The 21,169-nt window shown below is 50.7% G+C and overlaps 1 protein-coding gene across 2 annotated transcripts in view; it reads left to right on the top strand.

Annotated features, from left to right (window-relative positions):
• Positions 1-21,169, top strand: part of Col26a1 (collagen type XXVI alpha 1 chain) — a 133,558-nt gene that overhangs the window by 66,820 nt on the left and 45,569 nt on the right. The window lies entirely within an intron of this gene.

The raw sequence follows: 21,169 nt of genomic DNA, 5'->3' as shown, positions 1-21,169 counted from the left end.
CCAATCTGCTGGCGTCATGTTCAAGTTGTTAATGGATTCGACCAAGCTTACAGTGAAGGGTGCTTGAGGACCATAGGTTGTTACAGCCTCTTTTAGCTGCTTCACTGTTTTGAAATTTAAAACTTGGTAAAATCGCTGCCCTCCTGCCTCAAATACAGGGCATGTTAATATTTGAGATCTTGTCTCAGGATCCCAACTATCAACTGCGGGGGTTGGGGACCTCCCAGCATATGGAGGTGGCCTTGTTAGTTGGACACTTACGTCCTTCCTTAGTTATTTTAAAACGCTTTTGTAAAGTATTAGCATTGACATGGAACTTTTTATGAAAATTTATAGCTTCTTCTAGTGTAGAGAAAATATGTACGTCATGTGTAGTTTTATCTGCTAAATCATTGCCCAAACTAAGGGCTCCAGGCAATCCTGTATGTGCCCTGATATGTCGTATAAAGAATGGATCTTTTCTGTCCCAGATTAGACTTTGTATAGTGGAAAGCAAAGAGAAAACAGTAGAAGAAGGGGAAATCCTACCAGCATCTTCAAGAGATACTATAGCATTAACTACATACTGACTATCAGAAAATAAATTAAATACAGAATCTTTAAACATCACAAAAGCTTGTAAAACGGCATTAAGCTCTACCTTTTGAGCTGATTGTTTGGGTACTAAAAATGTAAAAGTTTGATCAGGGGTAACTACTGCTGCTGTACCATTATTTGACCCATCAGTGAATATATTTGGAGCATACATGATAGGTGTTTTTCTTGTCATATTTGGAAAAATTACAGGATGCAATGACCAAAAAGACAATAAAGGATTAGATGGTAAGTGGTTATCAAATGAAACATTAGATTTGCACATGATTATTGCCCAAGTATTTAACCCATTAGCTAACTCATCAATTTGATTCATAGTATATGGAGTAATAATTTTATTGGGAGAAATTCCAAACACTCCCTTTGCTGCTTTTATTCCTTTGAGTATTAATTGTCCTACAGCCGCAGGATACCTAGTAAGAATAGACCCCTCTGAGGGGTCTCCAAACTCATCTTGTTTCTTCTCCTTCTCTCTCTCTTTCTTCGGTTCCAGGGACTGAACTCAGGGGCACTTGACCACTGAGCCACGTCCCCAGCTCTATTTTGTATTTTATTTAGAGACAGGGTCTCACTGAGTTGCTTAGCACCTCACCGTTGCTGAGGCTGGCTTTGAACTCATGATCCTCCTGCCTCAGCCTCAGCCTCCCCAGCTGCTGGGATCACAGGTGTACACCACTGCACCCGGCTTCTCCTTCTCTTATCAATCACTGTTCTGCTTGCCTCTTATCAAATATGTAAAAGCTTTTTTTTTTTTTTTTCAAATTTTGTCCAATTTTTGGTTCTTCACAGTGGAAAAGCAAGTTTACTGTGAATTAACCTAACAGGACTGGAAGCGAAAATTGCATTTTTCCATGATCGATTTTTTTTCATTGTACTTCTCTGTATTGTTTTATAGTAATTTTCCCAGGAATTATAATATGCATCCTTCATTACGATAAATTTAGATATATATAGGACTCTTTCAGGTTAAGTGGAACTTATAGTACAATTCCATATGTCCACCCCCCACATTCTTTTGTGTCATTGTTGTTATATATTTCAAATGTAAATAGAGTGTAAATTTCACAATTCGGTATTGTTATAGTTTAGATATGAGGTGTCCCCCAAAAGCTCTTATGTGAGACAATGCAAGAAAATGTAGAGGTGAAATAATTGGGTTATGATAGCCTTAGCCTGACTGGTGCATGAACCTATGGATATGAATTAGCTGGGTAATAATTGTAGATGGGTAGCGTGTGGCTGGGAGAAGCAGGTCCCTGGGATGTGCCTTAGGTTTATCCCTGCTGAGGGGAGCTCGCTCTGCTTCCTGGTTGCCACGTCCTGAGCTTCTTCCCTCTTCCACCATGATGATCTTCCGCCATGATGTGCTGTCTCACCCTGGGCCCAAAGCAGTGGAGTTGGTCATCTATGGACTGTGACCTCTGAAACTGTGAGCACCAAATAAACTTTTCCTCCTCTGCATTGTTCTTGTCAGGTCTTTTGGTCACAGCAATGAAAAGGTGATTAAAACAACAGTCACAATTTATGTATTAAATAGTCCAATTGTCTTCTAAAGAAGTGAAAGGAGGGAGGGAAACCCTTCTATTTAATCTCCAGTTGTCATTGCTGGTGACCTTTATTTCTTCCTTCCTCTGATGTCCTAACCCCTCAGCCCCAAGAAGTTCTTTCAGCATTTATTTATTTATTTATTTGCAGTGCAGATCTGCTTGGAATGAATTATTTCAGTGTAAAAAATACTTGAGCATCTATTTGACCTTAATTTTTATTTATTTATTATAAGCACACAATGCAAATTTTACCATCTTAATATGCATCCATCAGTGGTAGTAAGCATCTTTGCATGGTTTTGTGACCAATATCCAACCAGTTCTAGGACATACTCATCTTACCACTGAGCAGTCACCCTTCATCCCCATCACCCATCGGCCCCTGGCTCTCACAAATGAGCTTTTTGTATCAATGGATTTTCCTATTCTGGCTTTTTCATGGAAATAGAGTCACAGGGTATGTGACTGCTGTGACTGGCTTGACTGAGCCTCATGTTTGGAAGGTCCATCCGTGCTGTGGCATGGGAAGGCCATCTTCTGTTTATCCATTCATCAACTCATGTGCCTTTGGGTTGTTTCACCCTTTGACTTTATGAATAGTGCTGCTATGAACATTCATGGATAAAGTTTTGTTTGAACACCTGTTTTCAATCATTTTGTTTGTACACCCAGGGTTGGAATTGAAGGATGATATGGTCATTCTATGCTTAACTCATTGAAGAACTGCAAAACTGTTTTCTTTTTGGTACTGAGTATTAAACCCAGGGATGCTTAACCACTGAACCACATCCCCAGCCCTTTTATTTATTTATTATTTTTATTTTGAGACAGGGTGTCACTAAGCTGCTTAGTGCCTTGCTAAGTTGCTGAGGCTGGCTTTGAACTTGTGATGCTCCTGCCTCAGCCTCCCGAGCCTCTGAGATTACAGGCATGTGTCATCATGCCTGGATGCCAAACCATTTTTCATTGTGGCTGCACCATTTTACATTCCCACCAGCAAGGTGTGAAGGTTTTGATTTTGCCACATCCTCTCCACTATTTAATTTTCTATTAATTTTTGGAAAACATTTTCAATGGGTTCCTCATTCTGTACAGACAGTTTTTTCTTTCAGTACTTTAAAAAGATGGGTGGTCCCATTGTCTTTTGGCATCCATGGGTTCTGGTGAGAAGTCTGTAGTTCTCATGTGATTTCCCCTCCTCTGGAAATCTTGTTTTCAAGATTTTTCTTTATCTAATCTTTCAGTAGTTTGACCATGAGGTTACTGGGTGGGGTTTTCTTAATCCTGCCCATGGTTCTTTGAGCATTCTGGATCTATAAGCCAATGTGGTTCCATTGTGGTGGTGTCTGGGTTTTCCTAAACTAAGTCAGGAAATTTCTGTCTATTATTTCTTCATGTTTTTGGCCCCATGCTCCCTTCTCTCCTGCTGAGATTTCATTTACACATGTTAGATTATTTGATATTATTACTGAGGCTTTGTCCGTTTCTTCTCCCTTCTTCACGCTGGATCATTTCTATTGCTCTGTCTTCAAGTTCACGATCTCTTCTGACATCTACGATCTTCTGCTGAGTTCATCCAGTGAAATTTCATTTTCTAAATAATGTACTTTTCAGATCTAAAATTTCATCCATAGCTTTTTTCTTGGTTATGGTTGTTGTTTGTATTTCCCTGATAAGATTTCCCCACCCATTCACTCTTATTATGACCATTATTTATTTGGTATCTTAGAACTTACGTATGAGAGTTGCTTTTAAGTCTTTTGTTTTTATTTTCACTGTTTGGATCACCTTGAGGATATTAATGCTGGTCATTTTCTCTGGACTTGGGTCACAGTTAGTTGACCCTTCCTCCGTCACTTTCTTTCTTTCTCTCCTTTCTTCCTTCTTTCCTCCTTCTCCTCTTCTTCTTCCCCTCCCCCTTCTTCTTTTTCTTCTTCTTCCTCTTCCTCTCCTTCTTCTCCTCCTCTTCTTCTAATTCTATTCTCTTCTTTTTTATCCTCCTCATCTTTCTTTTCTCTCTCTCTCTCTCTCTCTCTCTCTCTCCCTCCCTCCCTCCCCCCTCCCCTCCTTAAATGACATTTTGTAGAGTTCCTGGTTTCCGCAGCCTTCCACTCTTGTTTTCTGCTGTATTTTCCAGAACCTTCCCTACACATGCCCGGTTCAGGGGTTGGCCAAGGCTTTCAGGGGAGTTTGTGTAGAGAGTTGGGACTCTGCTATGTGTAGCTTCTCCCTTTATTAGATTCCCCCTCTTGGCTTCCACATCCTCTGGCAGACTTAAGCCAGAAGTCTGTGGTTTTGACTTGAGTGCTGGCCTGTCCTGTGCGGCTCATGTGGAGGTGTGCCCTCAGGGGAGAAGCTGGGTCTTATAGAATCCACACAATGCTCTTCTCTTTTCTCTAGGATTGAATTCTTTCCAGTTTCTGCCTCTAGTTTGTTTCTCTCTTGTGCCTTCAAATAGTTGTTTTAATTTTTTTTTTATCCCAAGTACAGTGAGTCTGATTCAAGCTCCTCCATCCTGATGAGAACTGAAGCTTCAGGAATGTCTTTTTAGCTCCATGTCTGCCCACACCTTTCATGATTTCCTTAGGATAAATTTCGATGTGGAATGGTCGGGCCAAAGAGCAGATACCACATCAGGGCTTTTGAACCATATTACCAAGTTAGCCCCTAGAAACGTTGCCTGGTTACGTTGCTGATGACCAATCGTGAGGATCTGGAAGGTTGGTGGGGAGGGGGATGGAGCCCAGAGCCTCGTGCAGGCCAGGCAAGTGCCCCACGACTGTGCCACACCCTCCCAGCTGCTACTTAGGCTTCTTGAAAAGCTGCTGCCCAGTTCTGCCTCTGGAATGGAATGCCCCCCAGGGCTGGCGGAAGGCGTTGGCATGGAGCCTGGGATAAAGCACCATCCCTTCAGCACAAGGGTTACTTTAAGGCCAGCTCCTCAAGTCCTGTTCTACCAGGAGATGTCCCTCCGGTGAACTCCATCTGTCTGGCAGCCGAGATGACGTCATCGCCTTATCAACTTGACTTCATCATGTCAGAGTTCCTCAGCTTTGATGTGGCCCTCTACAGTTTAGAAAGGGCTTTCAGCTTGCTCTGTTTTATAGCTGCAGAAACCGAGACTCGTGGGGGAAGAAGAACTTGACCAAGTCATCTGGCTCAGGAGTGGCCACGGCAGAACTGGAGGCCTGGGGCTTTTTGCTCCTTGTGGACACTCTCTAAGCTACCTGGGACCTTTGAAGTCCTGGGAAATCCCACCTGAAGTTGTCCCAGCCCAAGGAACAAGCCAGCTGGACTCTGTTCCTGGCTCCTTCCCGAGATACCAAGAGTGGCCTTGACCCTAGAGATCTGAGTCCAGATCTCATATTGCCTTGGTGCGTCTCAGATTTACCACAAAGTTAACAGACTCCACCATCAGGAGATAATAAGTTTAACTCGAGTGGGGGACTTTTTTCTCTTTCTTTTTTTTTTTTCCATCTGGAAATAAATCTATTCAGGACAGGAAATGAATCCCCTGGGTCCCCATATGGGCAGGGGCAGGCCTGGGGCAAGGGAGCTTAGCCAGAGCATCCAAGCATGGGGCTGATTGATTTGAGTCCAGGACGAGGCTGACCTTTCCCCCCACCGGCTCCGGCTCTGTGTATGAGCTGCTTTGTGTTTTGAATGGCTGAGGGTTCAAAGCCGGAAGGCGTTCTCCTGGGAGGAGGCTGCAGACTGCGGGCCAATCTGCAGAGCTCAGCATTTTAGGGAAACGATTTCCGATGAATCTATGATGTCTCCGAGACTTGCCTTCTAGGGCTGTCATTAAAGCTGGGGATGAGCAAGCAGGGCCACTTATCCAGATGAACCCACTGCCTGGGGGTTCCAGGCTCTGCGCTGGAAGCTTAAATCACACAGATGGAAGTGCGGAGATCAGAGGAGTGAGCCAGGTGTCCCCAGGTGCTTGCTAAAGGTCTGTTTGGAGGGAGGCACCAGGGTGGTCCTCCTCCAGCCCATGACCTGGGCACCCTCAAGATTTCCTCTTCTTCCTCACAGCTTCCTTCCCATGAGGGTAAAACAATCTTAAGGGCTGGGGATGTTGCTCAGCAGCAGGGCACCCACCTAGCATGCATGGAGCTCTGGGTTGCACCACCGTGCATGTGCGTGTGCACACCCACAACCCGCCCCCCCCCCACACACACCAACAAAAAACCATCGATGGAACCTGCATCACACTTTTGTTATGGGCCTATCTCCAGCTTCCTTTCTCAGCCAACTTTCTTGAAAGAAAGGCAGAGAAATCCCCTCCCAGACTCCATCTCCTGGCCTCCAGGGTCTTCTCCAACTTGCAAAGCCAGGTCCTTGTCCCATTCCTGCTCATTTGGGCCTGTGGGGTTTTATTATCTGGATGACTAAATGCCAACACAGAGAAGTGAGTGACACTGAGAGAAGAATGGATTCCGTACGGTTCCCAAGAGCAGGGGCCGTGCCTCCTGTGCCAGACAGGGCCGCGTGGGGAGCAGCAGGCTTGGCCGGGGGCAGAAGCAGGCACGGAACCTTCAGCGGAGGTTTCTGCTGGAGATGGGGCCAGGCATCCATCAGAGGCCAGGTGACAGCAGTGGCCACAGGGCTGCCATCACTCCCCGCGGCCACTGCTGTCACCCAGCCTCTCCAAGGGGTGGCAGGAGCCCGACACCACGGCCTGGCTGCGGTTCTGGGCCTTTGATACTCCATCTGCACCTGCTCTGGAAGGCCATGGCTTTGGGAGTGTCTCTAGTGACCTGGTACCTAGTGCGGGGGTGATGTCCAACTCATTCTCCTGTCTTTCCTGTTTCCATCCCCCCTCCCTTTCCTTCATTCCCCTTTGTCTAATTCAGTGAACTTCAGATTTTCCCCTTCCTTGTTGTGGGTCAGCATTCACATATCAGAGAGAACATTTGGCCTTGGGTTTTTTTGGAATTGGCTTATCACACATTTCCATCCATTTACTGGCAAAGGCCATAATTTCATTCTTCTTTATGGCTGAGTAATATTCCATTGCGTACATGTACCACATTTTCTTTATCCATTCATCTGTTGTAGGGTACCTAGGATTAGAGCCTGATGTTTCTTGAATGAGGTGAATGAATGAAGGGAGACTGCAGAGGTCCCTGTTCAGATGATGAGCGTCTGATTATCCCCATTTTATTGGATGAGTGAGGCTTAGAGAAGTGTTGATATTATGTGTGTGAGGCCCTGCCGGAGACACTGGGGGAGTTGGGGCCCAGTGAGGGGGAGGAGGAAGGTGTCCATTACTGCTGTTCTCTGGCTGGCCAGTGTAAAGAGGGATTTCTTAGGGCCTGACCACGACCATGTCTAACATCTTCCTCTTTCCTGGCATCTCCGCAAACCCGGGCCGTGCCCTGGCAGGAGGATGAGCCAAGGGCCTGTTCTTTTGGCGTCTGGTTTTGCTCAGCAGACACCACAGCCTGGCTGAGGTCCTGGGCCTTTGCTACTCCATCTGCACCTGGAGCCCCTCCGCCACCACACAAGCCTCTTCTGTCACCTCCCATCCTGCCGGTGGGGCTCTAACTATCCAGGGATGTCACCTGCCTGTCTTATTTATTTATTTATTTATTTTTTTCCTGGAAAGGGCTTCCCCAGGGGCTGGCCAGGTCACAAAGTGTGTCACGTGGTGCTGATCTGTTTGCAAATCCACCGACCCCCATCACTCCCCACGGCCACTGCTGTCACTGGGCCTCTCCCAGGGGTGGCAGGAGCCCGAGCAGTGCCCTTGGAGAAGGTTTCTGGGCATGAGTTTCCGGAGCCTCTTCTGGGCCCCCATTAGCCCACCCCAGGGTGGCTGTGTCCTGGGAGTGTCCTCCTTGGCCAGAGGGTCCTGTGTCTCCCCCGACGGAGGCTCCAGGTATAAGATGGGGCTCTTTGGGGACTTACTCCAGGTGCAGAGGATGTCAGGCCACCTTGGTCCCCACCCTTGGTCCCCACCTCTGGGTCCTGCCTGTGCTCAGCAGGACCGTGGTCCATTGTGGTGGGCGGAGGAGGTGGACCCCCCCCACCCCGGGAGCATTTCTACCTTTCGTCTCGTCTTCTAGTTGAATCCTGTCTCCTCCTGGGGCCTCCAGGGCTGCAGTGTTACCAACAGTTCCAGAGACACAACGGTCAGAGAGGGGACCTCATGTGGGGGACTCCTGGAGAAGGTCAGTAGGCTGTGAGCGCCCCCATCTGTCCGGGCCTGGAAGGCTGTGGGGCTGCAGGTCCTGAGGGTCTGTCCCCAGGGATCCTCCGAGGAGCCTCGCTCTCTGTCTCCAGGGGCTTTTCTGGCCCCACAAGGTATCTGGCGGGTGATGGAAGAAAAGCTGGGTCCCTGCCTCCAGCCATTGACCGTGGGGGGACAGCACAGGGCTGAGGGTGGGGTCTGTACAGAAGCTGGACAGCCTGAGGAGCCTGCCCAGGCCCATCCTGCCTCTGCAGGAGCTCCAGGTCCCTCCTGCCCGGCCACACGTGCACGCCTGCATCCTCAATCCTAGATAGGAGGCCTCCTGCCGTCCCCAAGGTGGCAGCTTCTGTGGCTCCTTGGCCTGGCTGCCTGCTGCTGCCCTGTGGCTCGATTCCCCTAGTCCCACCCCTAGGGCTGCTGCGGCCTCCATCCCGGCCTCTGGCCTGGCCCTCCTGCCTCTGGGGAGCACGGCGGATAGACCACGTCCAGGCCCAGGTGCACCAGGCTCCGTCTGCTCCCTGACTTGCCATCCAGGTGATGTGCCCCAGCTGAGAATCATCCTTCCTAAGGCCTCCGGCTGACCCAGGCCAGCTCGGGGTGCCCCAGAGCCCAGAAGGTGCTCTCTGCACCATTTTAACACAGCCACAGCCTCTGGGCCTCTGGAAGGACTCGGCCAGCCACACCCCCTGTGAAGCTCAGGGGCAGGGTGACATCGGGAAGCGCTGTTGGCCCAGCATGGTGGTGACATATGACGTCAGGCCTCTTTATGTGTCACTGGAAACCCCTGAGCATGTGTGGTGGTTTACAAACAGGAAGAGTGTCGTGGAAAGTGTTTCCCAGGGGCCTGTGCCGTGTCCCCTCAGAGTTTCAGGGTGAGCCCGGCTGGCTGGCTGGCCACTGGTTTTCTCCGCTGGGAGGAAGGAAGGGTCAACACTGTCCCATGCTGTTGTCACACGTCTTGCCAACTGCCTTGCCGAGGTACGCTGGCTTCCCAGCTCTCCAGCTCACCAGCCAGAGTGGCAGGCTGGTGACAGGGAGGCTCCTGGGCCATCCCCTCCCCAGCCTGGACAGTCCTCAGGTGGTCAACAGCCTCAGACCCCGGTTTAAGTCCCGACTCTGCACCTTGCTGTGTGTGCAGGTCACTTCCTCTCAGAACCTCGGTTTCCTCATCTGCCCAGTGGACACACTCATGCTTGTTTTGTAAAGATGCTGATCATTTGCATATTTAATGAGGTAAATAACAAGTACCTGCCGTGGCACATAGTAGGTCCGTTGTAGTGGTTCTTATTACTACTGTCATTCACTGACTTGCCCAGTGCTGGGCATGATGGGATTGGGTACATGTGTTGGCAGATTTTCATATCGTCCTCTTCAGAATACAGGTGCTTGGGACCACAGTGGACCCTAAAGTCCTGATTATGTACGTGTGTGTGTGTGTGTGTGTGTGTGTGAGAGAGAGAGAGAGAGGGAGAGGGAGAGGGAGAGGGAGAGGGAGAGGGAGAGGGAGAGGGAGAGGGAGAGGGAGAGGGAGAGGGAGAGGGAGAGGGATTCAGACTCTGCATATCTTTCCTGAGGTATTTTGAGCACAGATTTCCTGGGTACCAGAATCAAGGTTTCTCAGCTGGCCGTTGGCCCTGGGCAGTCAGTTCCTGGGTGAGGGCACAGTTAATGACCCACACGACAAAGGTACTCAACCGCTGGGGGAGAGGAGGATGGCAGCTGAGGCTTGGGGTTCAGACCAGTTCCTCTCCAGGGGTGGCCAGGAGCACAGGGAGGTGGTCAGTGGAACCCGGGAGGTGGCAGGAGGTGTGGGCAGAGCTTGGGGTTTGAGGCAGGAAGTCGTGGCCTTCCTAAGTGACCAGGGGGTCCGTCCCTCCTCTGGAAGTGGGGTCTCAGGAGCAATACCACTGGGGTGGGGGCAGCTGACTTGGAGGTCTGTGGCACCTGGCCCTGTACTCCCTGCTCTGCGCTGCAGATAAGCCTGGCCGTTGTAACCCTGCAGGGAAGGAGGCCTACGTGCCCATGATGCCACGTCTAGACACGAGGTCAGGTATAAATCAGGGAGACAAAACAGCACGCTCGTGGTTCAACTGTAAAATTTAACGAGAGGTTTGTGTCTTGCACGTGGGCTGGGGAGACGGGCTGGGGGGGGCTTCGAGCTCACTCTCTTCCCACTTCCTTTCTGGGGGGCTCAGGGGGGGCCAAGCCTTTGAACTTGGGTCTCGGCTGGCAGTGTCCACCCAGTGCCCAGGGCCAGTTTCCCTACCCAGATAGCTAGAGTTTTGACCTGCTGCACTGAGTTAGGGCCCGGACAGGCCTCCTGGGGCCTCAGTTTCCTCATCTATGAAATGGGGGCTGGAATCTTCCAGCACAGATGTCTCCAGATCACCCTGGCACCGGCTTGTGCGCCTACAAATTCAGAGACTTCCATGTCTTGGACCTCCAGGGTTTTCCTTGCCTCTGTCTGACTGACTGTCCTCCTGGCCACTGGTGGTCAATCTCCAGCCCCCTCTTCTCCCTGGAGGTTGGAGGGGGTATGAAATTTCCCACCCCCTGGTCACATGGCTAATTCCCCAGCCTCCAGGGCCCATCCTGAAGTCCTCTAGGGTCCCCTCGTTATCATAAATCAAGTAGGACAGGAGTTTTTTGTGAACAAAACACACTCACGTTGCTCAGGAAATTCCAAGGGTTTTAGGAGCTCTGCGTTGGGAACTGGGGACAAAATCCAAATATATACATTTTATTATATTACAGAGGCAAAGTCCTGCCCAGCTGGGATTGGATGCCCCTGTGTGCCAAAGACACCAGCCTGGGCTTTAGGTTTAAGGCAGGGGACGGAATGGCATGCCGCGGTCCCAGGCCCCAGGTGGTGTCCCCTAAGGCTCAGCTCCCAGGCAGTCAAGCTCAAGAGTTCTGCTCTGGCTGGGTATGTGGCTTAGCAATGGCAGAGATCTCCATGGGGCAGCTGGTGTCCAGTAGTGGTCAAGTCTTTACTGCGTGGGTGGACCCATTTGATTGTGGGAGGGTTCGTGGGTGCCGGGGACATGGGACTCTGACACTCTAGTACGTGTGGACCATGCAGGTGGGGTCATGTCCCTCCAGCCCCCCCGGGGAGCACGGTGCACCTGTGAAGATGACCGACTCTCCCAGCCAACTGTTCTCCCATCGAAGAGCCACGCGCTCCGAGGAGCCCATAAACACTGGAATCTACGGCCTGGGGACCCTCCAGGTCTGCACGGGGAGTGCATCTGGCACAGGGTCCCCACTCCCCACAAGAACCTCCTAAACATTCTTTACGGCCGAGCATTGCCTGCCTTTCCTGATGTGGGTTTGGAATGTTCCAGAATCCTCAGGCCTCCTTCTGCCTTTGAGCGATTATTTACTGCCTGGGCCCCTCCTTCACCGCCTCTCTTACTGGTTCGCAGTTTTCTTCTCCTTTTTCTCTCGGTTGCCTACGTTTATCTTCAGAGCTGGATCTCATGGCTGTGCTTTGTTGGTTGTGAAGACACCCAGAGGAGAGGGGGGCAAAACAGGGCTTGGAGCTCCTGGGCAAGTCTGGCCCCTCCACCTCCTACCTGTGAAAATGTGGACAAGTTATCCGATTTCCTGAGCCTCACTTACCCGGCCCAGGAAATGGGAAAACTGGTGTTTACCTGTGAGAACGCAGGAAGTCCAGATGCTATTGGAAAGTGCCCGGTCCCTGGTGGACACCCAGGAGATGGGCCCGGTGGGCATGCCGACGACAAAGTCCTGGGCCTATGTCGTTTATCCCCCCTCCCCCTGCACCTGGGGAGCAGCAGGTAGCATGGTGTTCCCACTTTACAGGTGACAGAGAGAGGGGAGGTGGATCACAGGAAGCGATCACAGGAAGGTGACAGGGTCCATAAACCCTGGTGGGAATTCTTTGCCCAGATTCCCCTGTGTCCCTGTGTCTCTGGAGAGGAGGTCACTCTTGTCCTGCAGGTGTAGGGAGGACACCTCTTGTTGAGGATCTTAGGAGCTGCTTTAGAGGGAGCTCAGCGATAGCCAGGTGGGTGGCACACGCCTGTTATCCCAGCGGCTCAGGAGGCTGAGGCAGGAGGATCACGAGTTCAAAGCCAGCCTCAGCAACTTAGCCAGGCCCTAAGCAACTCAGTGAGACCCTGTCTCTAAATAAAACACAACATAGGGCCGGGGATGGGGCTCAGTGGTCGAGTGCCCCTGAGTTCGATCCCTGGTACCAAATAAAAGAGGGAGCTCAGAGAATTCTTTTATGGCTGCTCCCAAAGGGAAGGGCAGAAGTAAGGCCTAGAGACCTCCGTAATTCTGCCGTTTTCTGAACCCCATCAATAGAGAGACGTTGGGTTCCCTACAGTCCAGATGGAGGCCTTTTTCAGAGACCAAAGGCAAGGGTGGATGTCAGGGCCGTTTGGTCACAGGGTGGAGTCCTGGATAAGGGGTGTGTGTGTAAACAGTGTGTATGTGTATATATATATATATTGTGTGTGTGTGTGTGTGTGTGCAGGGTATGCGCGGTGACTTCACATATATGCACAGGTGATTCTGCATTCTGCTACTGTGTGCATGATTGACACGTGGGACCTGTGGCTCCAGTCAGCTCTAGGGTCACTCTAGGGAAATAACAGAGACTCTACAGACCACTAAACTATAGTGCAGGGTGGCTTAGGGGCATTCATGCAGATTGGATTTATGCTATTTTGGGTCCTACAATGAGTTTGTCAGGAGTGACCCCGCCATAAATGGAGGAGCATCTGTGCACCTTAGCGTGGATCTGGGTGCGATGCGTGTGGACACACACGTGTGCGTGCATGCAGATGTGCGTGCATCGGGTGTGCGTGGTGTGTGCCGCTGTGCGGGGGTGGTGTGTGGAACAAGCCCCTGGCCTCCTCTTGGGCTGGTCGGATCCCCTGGGAAACTATCTAATCGCCCACCTGGAGGGTGTTCACCTGGCCACCCGCCCTCGGGAAGCTGGGCGGGGGAGGGGCGGGAGTGTTTGACAGTCAGTTTATGAATTTGCACTTAATTCCGTGGTTTCCAGTGTGGCTCGCGACCCCGGATCACAGCTGGTATCTGTCAACATGAGCTCTGCGTTCCTGCCGCAGACTAAGTCTCCAGCGTCCTGCCTGCATCGAGGAGGGGACCCGTCCTCCTTTTGGGGACGTTGAACCTGTGCTGGTTTCCACCCTTCCGTGCACCTGCCTTCAAGGCCAACACCTGGCAAGCTGCCGTTTGGGGGAGGGGTCTTATGGCGTCTGAGGGTTTCTCAGCTCCTTTGCCGCAGACCTAGAGCGTAGCTTTCTTGGGTCAGCACAGGCCGCTACCACATGCTCCGGAGTGTCTGTCCACTTTCTGCCCCTGTTGCTTCTTTTATTCTTGTCCATTTATTTATCTCTGTCAATTTCTATCTTTAAAGAAAAGACAACTCCCCTCCCCCAGGATGCAGTGGTGTACCCTGTAATCCCGGTGGCTGGGGAGGCTGAGGCAGGAGGACTACAAGTTTGAGGCCAGCCTCAGCAACTTAGTGAGGCCCTGTCAAAAAAAAAAAAAAGGGCTGGGTTGTGGCTCAGTGGTTAAGGTGGTTAAGCGTTCCTGGGTTCATCCCCAGGACAGAAAGAAAGAAAGAACGCAACTCACTCTACCACTTTCCTAGGGTTTCAGGAGAGTGTGGGGGTAAATGTGTATCAGAAGCAGCTGAGCAGAGGAAAATGGAATGTGTCTTTGCAGAGGTCACAGCACAGGACAACGGGGTTCAGCAGTCCTTGGGGTGCCTCTCACCATCCTAATGGTAAAATTAAACTTTTACTTTAAAAAAAAACTTATGTAAGAAATATTTCAATTTAACTAAAAAGTATATAAAACACCCCATAAAACACATAGACACACCACTGAGATTAAATAGTTGTTAGCATTATGTCATATTTGCCTTAGTGGCTTTTTAAAAAAACTTTAAAAAAATTTTTTGGAATAATCCAGAACAGTGTAGTTTAAAGAAATAAAATATTACAGGTAGGATTAAAGATGGGTAGAGCAGAAACCCCATCCTGCATGACTTTTCTCTTTTCCCAAACATAACACTACGCTTAGGTAGGTAGTTATTTCCAGGCAAATTTTAGTATTTTTTTAAGTTGTACACAATATGTTTATTTTGTTTATTTATTTTTATGTGGTGCTGAGGATTGAACCCAGGGCCTTGTATGTGCTAGGCGAGCGCTCCACCGCTGAGCCACAACCCCAGCCCCAAATTTTTATTACATACATACTCATAACTATAAACAAAATATGCTATTGTGTGTTTTAAGATTTGTGTAAAGTGGAAAAAGAAAATGTGGTACATACACACAATGGAATATTACTCAGCCATAAAGTAGAATGAAATCATGGCATTTGCTGGTAAATGGATGGATCTGGAGACTATCATGCTAAATGAAATAAGCCAATCCTCAAAAACCAAAGGCTGAATGTTCTGTCTGATAATGTGGGTGCTAATACACAGTGGGGGGGCAGTGGAGAATGGAGGTTCATTGGATTAGACAAAGGGGAATGAAGGGAAGGGAGGGGGAATGGGACTAGGAAAGACAGTAGGATGAGTTGGACATCAGTGTCCTGTGTTCCTATATGAACACACAATCAGTGAAACCCACATCATGTACAACCACAAGAATGGGAAGTTATACTCCATGTATGTATAAATACTTCAAAATACGCTCTACTGTCATGTACAACTAAAAAGAACAAATAAAAAAAGATCAGGAAACTGAGGCACAGAAAAAAACAAGAAATAGAAAAAAAACTTGCATCAAGGATAAAAAGGGGTGGGTTTTAGCTCAGTAGTAGAGCACCCCTCAGTTTGTTCTCAGTACCACCCCCACAGAAAAATGATTTGCTCGATGATGTTCTGAATTCATCCTTTTTCACTGAAGATATCTGTGAGCTCTCTCCATTCGATACCTTTGCCTCTAGTTCATTGAATTTTAACTTCTCCCCAGTATTCCTCTGTGTGGGTACCTACAGTTTATTTATCGTGCTGCTATGGAAAGATGGGTTGCTTCCACTTTTTCACAATTATAAACATAACCGTGGAGAATACCCTGGCTCCTCATGCATGTGAGCAAAAGCTATCTCAGACTGACAGTGTTTGTCTTTAATTCCTTTGGATATTATAAACTGTTCTCCAAGCTCAGCTTTCCAATTCCCACTCCACCTGCAGGGGATAGATTTCACTATTACTCTGTAACCTGGCCAGTATTTTGATGTTACCAAACTTATTCGTTTTGGCACACTGAATGGATGAAAAATTGTATATCATTTAAAAATTTGCATTCCCCTAATGCATCCAGATTTCAGCTTCTTTCAGATTTTGTTTGTCCCAGCATTATTGTGGTCATGACTCTTGAATGATAGTTTATCTGGGTATAAAATTTTAGGCTGACAGTTATTTTCTCTCTGCACCTTGGAGACATTATAAATCTAAAAGAAGGTGTTGAAAATAGAACAGAAACAAAAGAGAATTAAATATAACACACACACTCACATATCATTACAAATATGTTACGTGGCTTAAATTAAATGCAAGTTCTGATCTTTGTGTCAGATTTATCCTAAGGAAAAGGTGGAGGCAAAGCAATGAAATGAAAAGTTAGTATTCACATGTTATGCTAGTTACATTAATATATCATCTCATATCGGTCCTATAATAATCCCACAATGTAGAATAGTGTATTAGTTAATATGGACTAGGTCACACCTTGATAACAAAGAGCTCCGAGATTTCAGGGAGTTAACCCAACCAAAATCCCAGTCTTCCTCATGCTTCATGTCCAGGACAGCATCACATGGCTCCTTAGGGGGTTCCCTGCTGTGACAGAAGTCCCACCATCTTGCAGTCACATCATCTGAAACAGCTGGGTGATTGGGTGGCTACATAGTCTTTTCATGGTCTCAACCTCTCATAACGTATTAATGCAAACTAGTCATAAGAGGTCAAGAAAGTGCAGGGGAGAAAATGAAGCTTTTTGATGACTCTGGTATAGAAAGGGATGAGCTTTCCTGAGCCCTTCTGAGTGTCCACACTGTGTGAGGTACATTTCTCTTGTTCTCTTTCAACTCTCAGAGATTCTGCAGTCCAACATTCCAGAAGATGTTAAGGAGTGACTACAAGATGCGATAGAGAATTAGTGACTGAGCCAAGATTTGTATCCCACCTTCCGACTCCAAATTGTATATTTCTACCAAGGAACAGAAAGAACCAGAGAGGAAGAAGCAGGTGTGAAGGGAGGTGAGAGGAGCCCAAGGGTCATCTCAGGACTGAGAGGCAAGGCCATCTCTCCTGTTTGATCCCTGGGGGCAGCACGGTGTCTGTGTTGGGCAGCTTTCCATTACTGTAACAAAATACCTGAGGTAATCAGCTGATCAGGAGGAAAGGTTTAGCTCACAGTTTTGGAAGTTTTAATCCATGTTCATTGGCGCCATGGCCTTTGGGCCTGGAGTGAGGCAGCACATCATGGTGAGAGTGTGTGGCAGAGGAAGCCTGTTTGCCTCGGGTGAAGCCAGGACACACAGAGACACAGGAAGGGGCTGCAGCCCAACATTCCCCTCAAGGGCACCATCCCCCATGATGTAACTCCCCCCTCCAGGGCCCATCTCCTGAAGGGTCCACCACCTTCCAATAGTGCCCAGGCTGGGAAACAAGCCTCTAGTGCCTGGGCCTCTGGGGGATGTTTTAGCCATGCATGCCCACCTGCCTGCCCATCCTGGAGTGCTTCAGAGCACGGCTGCAGGAGGTTGGCTCCTCAGGCCAGGCCTGGGCCTGTCTACAGAATCCCAGGGTAGGAAGGAGTCCTGTGTGGGACGTGTGAGTTTGCATCTTTTAGGTCATAGGCAGTGGTGCTTCAAAGGCCACCAAGCCTCCCCTGGGACATTCTTCTGGGACCAGAAAGGGTGAGGTCCTCATGGTCACTTCCTTCTCTGTCCCCTCTCCTGGCCGGTGGCTGTCTGGTGTTACGTAGTTGCTCTGAGCTGCATGCAGGGGTCTTCATCACATCACCTGTCTGTGTCCCCAGTGTCCTGGACGGGACCTGGCCCTGAAGAGGCCTTGGGAAAGGTGGAAACAGGGGGCCTGTCCTGGCAAACCTGTAGCTGCCCAGGGATGGGGGGCTGGCCATGGGGAGGGAGGCCTGGGGACAATGGATGGAGGAGTCCTGGGGTGGCTGGGGACAGTCACATTGTCTCCCTCAGCTTTGGTTGCACATCTCAGATGGTGGTGGTGTCCAGGGGGCCTAGGGACCTTGGTGGCTCTGAGATTCTCTGGGATTCTGGGACCCATCTTCACCCTCTGGTCACATCAGCCTCACAGAGGAACCCGGCGGATTCCTTAGTCCCATGTCCCTCCCAGAGCCTGTGCTCCCCCCCCTTCAGAGTTTGCAGGCCAGCCTCAGCCGAGCCTTTGAGGAGAGTGGGTCGGGGGGCTCTGACCTGAGCTGGGTCCCCGCCCCTCAGCTCTGTGGAGGAGGAGGGTGAAGAAGCCCCCCACCACGGCCCCCAGCTGGCCCTGCCTCTGCCACCAGCAGCTGCAGGGAACAGGACGGGGCACATTTATAGAATTCCTGTCTGCGAAGGCCCCGCAGTTGTTTTAGATTAGCATACAAATCGACATTAGTGTAGTACATCTGTTGTTAATCCAAGTCCCGGTGGAAGGGAGATGCCAACACGTCGTTTATGAGGCACGTCGATCCCATAATGTCCTTCTTCTCTGCCTTTGTCTCCTGTCGGAGGCCGTAATGGGTTCCAGGATGTCTTTCATTTTGCTACAGACCACATTTCCTCCTGCGAACGGACCAGGGCCTAATGGATTCCAGGTCGTCATTTATGCTATTTTGGAATCAGACCCTGTACTATTAATCCTAAAGCCTTTGGGCAAATCTCCAGGGAGGACACAGCCCTTCTTGGCCCCCGTGGTCATCAGACAGATACCAGGACAAGCCCAGTCTCGGGGCTGGAGTGGGAGGAAGGAGGCCAGGCCATGGCTCCCGATGGACAGGATTCCAGTCGTCGTGGGCGGAGAGGCCCGAGGGTGCTGTCGGGGCAGACTAGGGGGGCCAGGAGGAGGGCGGGGAGAAGGGGGAGCAGATGGCCTCCAAACCCAGACACTGGACACCACACGGAAAGCCCCTGGGCAGGATGGGGTTCCTGGCAGCGGGCAAGGTGGTTTGAGGGGACAAGGGACTGTCCTGGAGCCAACCAGGCCTGGAAGGAGGCCCAGCTTCAAAGCCCGCTCGCTGTGTGACCCCAAGATGGTGCCGAGGCTGGGGTTCTCTGCCCAGAGCCATCCCCAAGCCTCGCTGTGGCATATAAAGGCTGTGCCCTTGGGAAGGTTCTGGAGCGGTCTGCAGATTTCTGTTCCTGAGGGTGGAGCGGTGATCAGGGCTTTGTCCCCAGCTAGGGGGCGTCCCCTACAACTGTTTGCAGACTGTTGTGACAACCTTGCTTCTCTCACACTCCAGGGTTGCAGACACCCTGGGTGCCCTCACATTCACCGGGCCATCTCAGAGCCTGGGTGACGCTGCCCAGCCTCTAGGCGTGTGGTCCCTGGGAGCTCTCTCCATCAGGGCCTGAGGGACAGGGAGACACATGTCTTCTGGACCCTGGGCCAGAAGTCTCAGGCCTTGGAGACTCATCAGGGGCTAATCTCAGGGGCTTCCTACCCCCGGGACTGTAGTGACCAGGGAGGCCAAAGAGGAGGCTGAATTTGAGGACAGCCTCCACCCTGCTCATGTCCCTTCAGTTGTGGCCAATTCCTGCTGTCCTGCCAGGAGCTCCCTCCCTCCTCTCTGAGGACCTTGTCTGGCAGCTGGACTGTACCTGCCCTCCCTGCACCCTGGCTAGTGCTGGCCCTGAGGCCACCCCAGCCATTCCCACCTCCTCTGCCTGCTGAAGGGTCCCCTCCACGTTCCTCCCACCTTTCCTCTTATGATGTGGTGTCCAGTGATCTTTCTGGCTCTCCTGAGCTCCTTGGCCCACTTGCAGGCTGTCCTTCTGGAGGGAAGAGACTCAGGATTATCCACACTGCTGGGGTGTGGTGTCAGGGCTGAGAGGGGGGCCGAGTCCAGGCCTGTTTTGTACCCACATTCATACATGAGGCTATGGGCCGATCACTTTGTGTCCCCAGGGCCCCCAGCCCACATGGCCACCCTCTATATGAAAGAAGGCCACCCTGCCTCAGGCTCCGGAGGGACTGTGGGCAGCAGAGGCCATCTCCTGGGGCAGGATCGAGCCCTTCGCAACCCAGCATCGGCTTTAGGGCTACTGAATATCTTTTAAATCGTAGACTTTTAAAAAATTTTTCAGTTTTGTATAAGATGAAATTGGCCCTTTTGACCAGTTTTAAGGGTACGGTTCGGTGGTATCCAGGACATACACGTTGCCGTGTGTCCAACATCCTCCCAGCTGAATGGCAGACTTTGAAGGGTGGGGGAAAGGTTTCTGCAGGTCTCTCCAGCTCGTCCCCCGGGCTGTCCCCACCTTTTCTCTTGGATATTTTACAACTCGGTTAAGTTGTACAAAAGTAAGAAAACTGTCAAGGATCCTCTTCCCCAGGAATGTGTCCCAGGATGACGACCTTGGTGAGTGCCTTGGGGACGGCCAGGTTCCCTGCAGCCTCCTCCTTTGCCCACCCTGTTCCTGTGACAGGTATCTCCCTGATTGTCCCCTCTTTAACTAAGGCACTAGGTAAACGTCTGGGTGTTAAGTAGAAGCCTGGGCACGTGGAGTTTGTCTGGTGCAGGTTTAAGAGCCAGGTGGCCTCCCCTCATTAGATCTGGACTTTCTAACATTGCGTTCGCCTTGGGAGCCGGAGGAGCCTGGGCTTGACCTGAGGTTCTTCAGCCAAAGTCTTAGTTCACAGGCGCCCAGAAGGGTGGACGTGCCGCGGGAGTTGGGGGTGGCCTGCCCCTTTCCTGCTCTGCCACGGCAGCCTGGCGGCTGGGCTTGGTGACACGTGGCAGGTGAGGAAGGCCGTCAGGAGCCCAGGCTGAGGACTGGGCCCGCTCCCTAGTTGTGGGAGGAACGAGGTCTGGAATCTTCTCAGCTGGTATAGCCTAACTAGGTAGGGAAAGAGGTGCCAGGTGTATTCCCTCATCTGCCACCGTGGGGGCCAATGACCGTATTCTAAAGTCGGCCACCAGAGCTGGAAGGGACCTCAAGACCATCTTGCCAACCGGCTCATGTTCCTGCCAAAGTCCCACAGCCAGACTCCCGTCAGCAGGTCCTGAGCACTTCCTGTGTGCCCGCGGCCACCAGGAGCTCAACATGCCCGCCCACAGACCCTTGGGACATCCCTGTGGGTGTGGACACATACGGACACCACGTTGCCTTTAGAGATGAGCATACGGGGCCTCGAGGGTCAAATGACCCTATCACAACCACGGCCAGGTGGGAGCAGCCGAACCCAGCTCCGTCCTCCCACTGACATGGGACACAAGTGGTCCCCAGGAGCACCAGACAGCTCAGGGTGCCTGGAACTGCTCAGACAGTGGGCTTTTGTTTGGTGGAGAAGAAAGGGAATCATTAAAGAAAAAAACAACCAAAAGCATTCCAGGAGAAACGTAAATACCGCCTGCTGGGAGGCTGTGCATTCGATTGGAGAAATGCATTTGTCACTGGGGAACTCCCACAGCCATCTGCAGCGTCCAGGTCACCCTGGGCCTGGCCTGAGAACAAGAGTATGGGCGGCAGCTCCCTGGGCAGCGGGATCCCGACGACCAGGGCAGGCTTCACGGCCAACCCTTGTCCGGCTGACCTTCTGAGCAGTCCTCCAGGGTCCTCCTGAGAATGCTGC

Source organism: Marmota flaviventris, chromosome 19 (genome assembly GCF_047511675.1).
Source record: "Marmota flaviventris isolate mMarFla1 chromosome 19, mMarFla1.hap1, whole genome shotgun sequence".
In the NCBI taxonomy this organism is placed as follows: Eukaryota; Metazoa; Chordata; class Mammalia; order Rodentia; family Sciuridae; genus Marmota; species Marmota flaviventris.
This window is presented reverse-complemented; position numbering and strand designations above follow the sequence as displayed.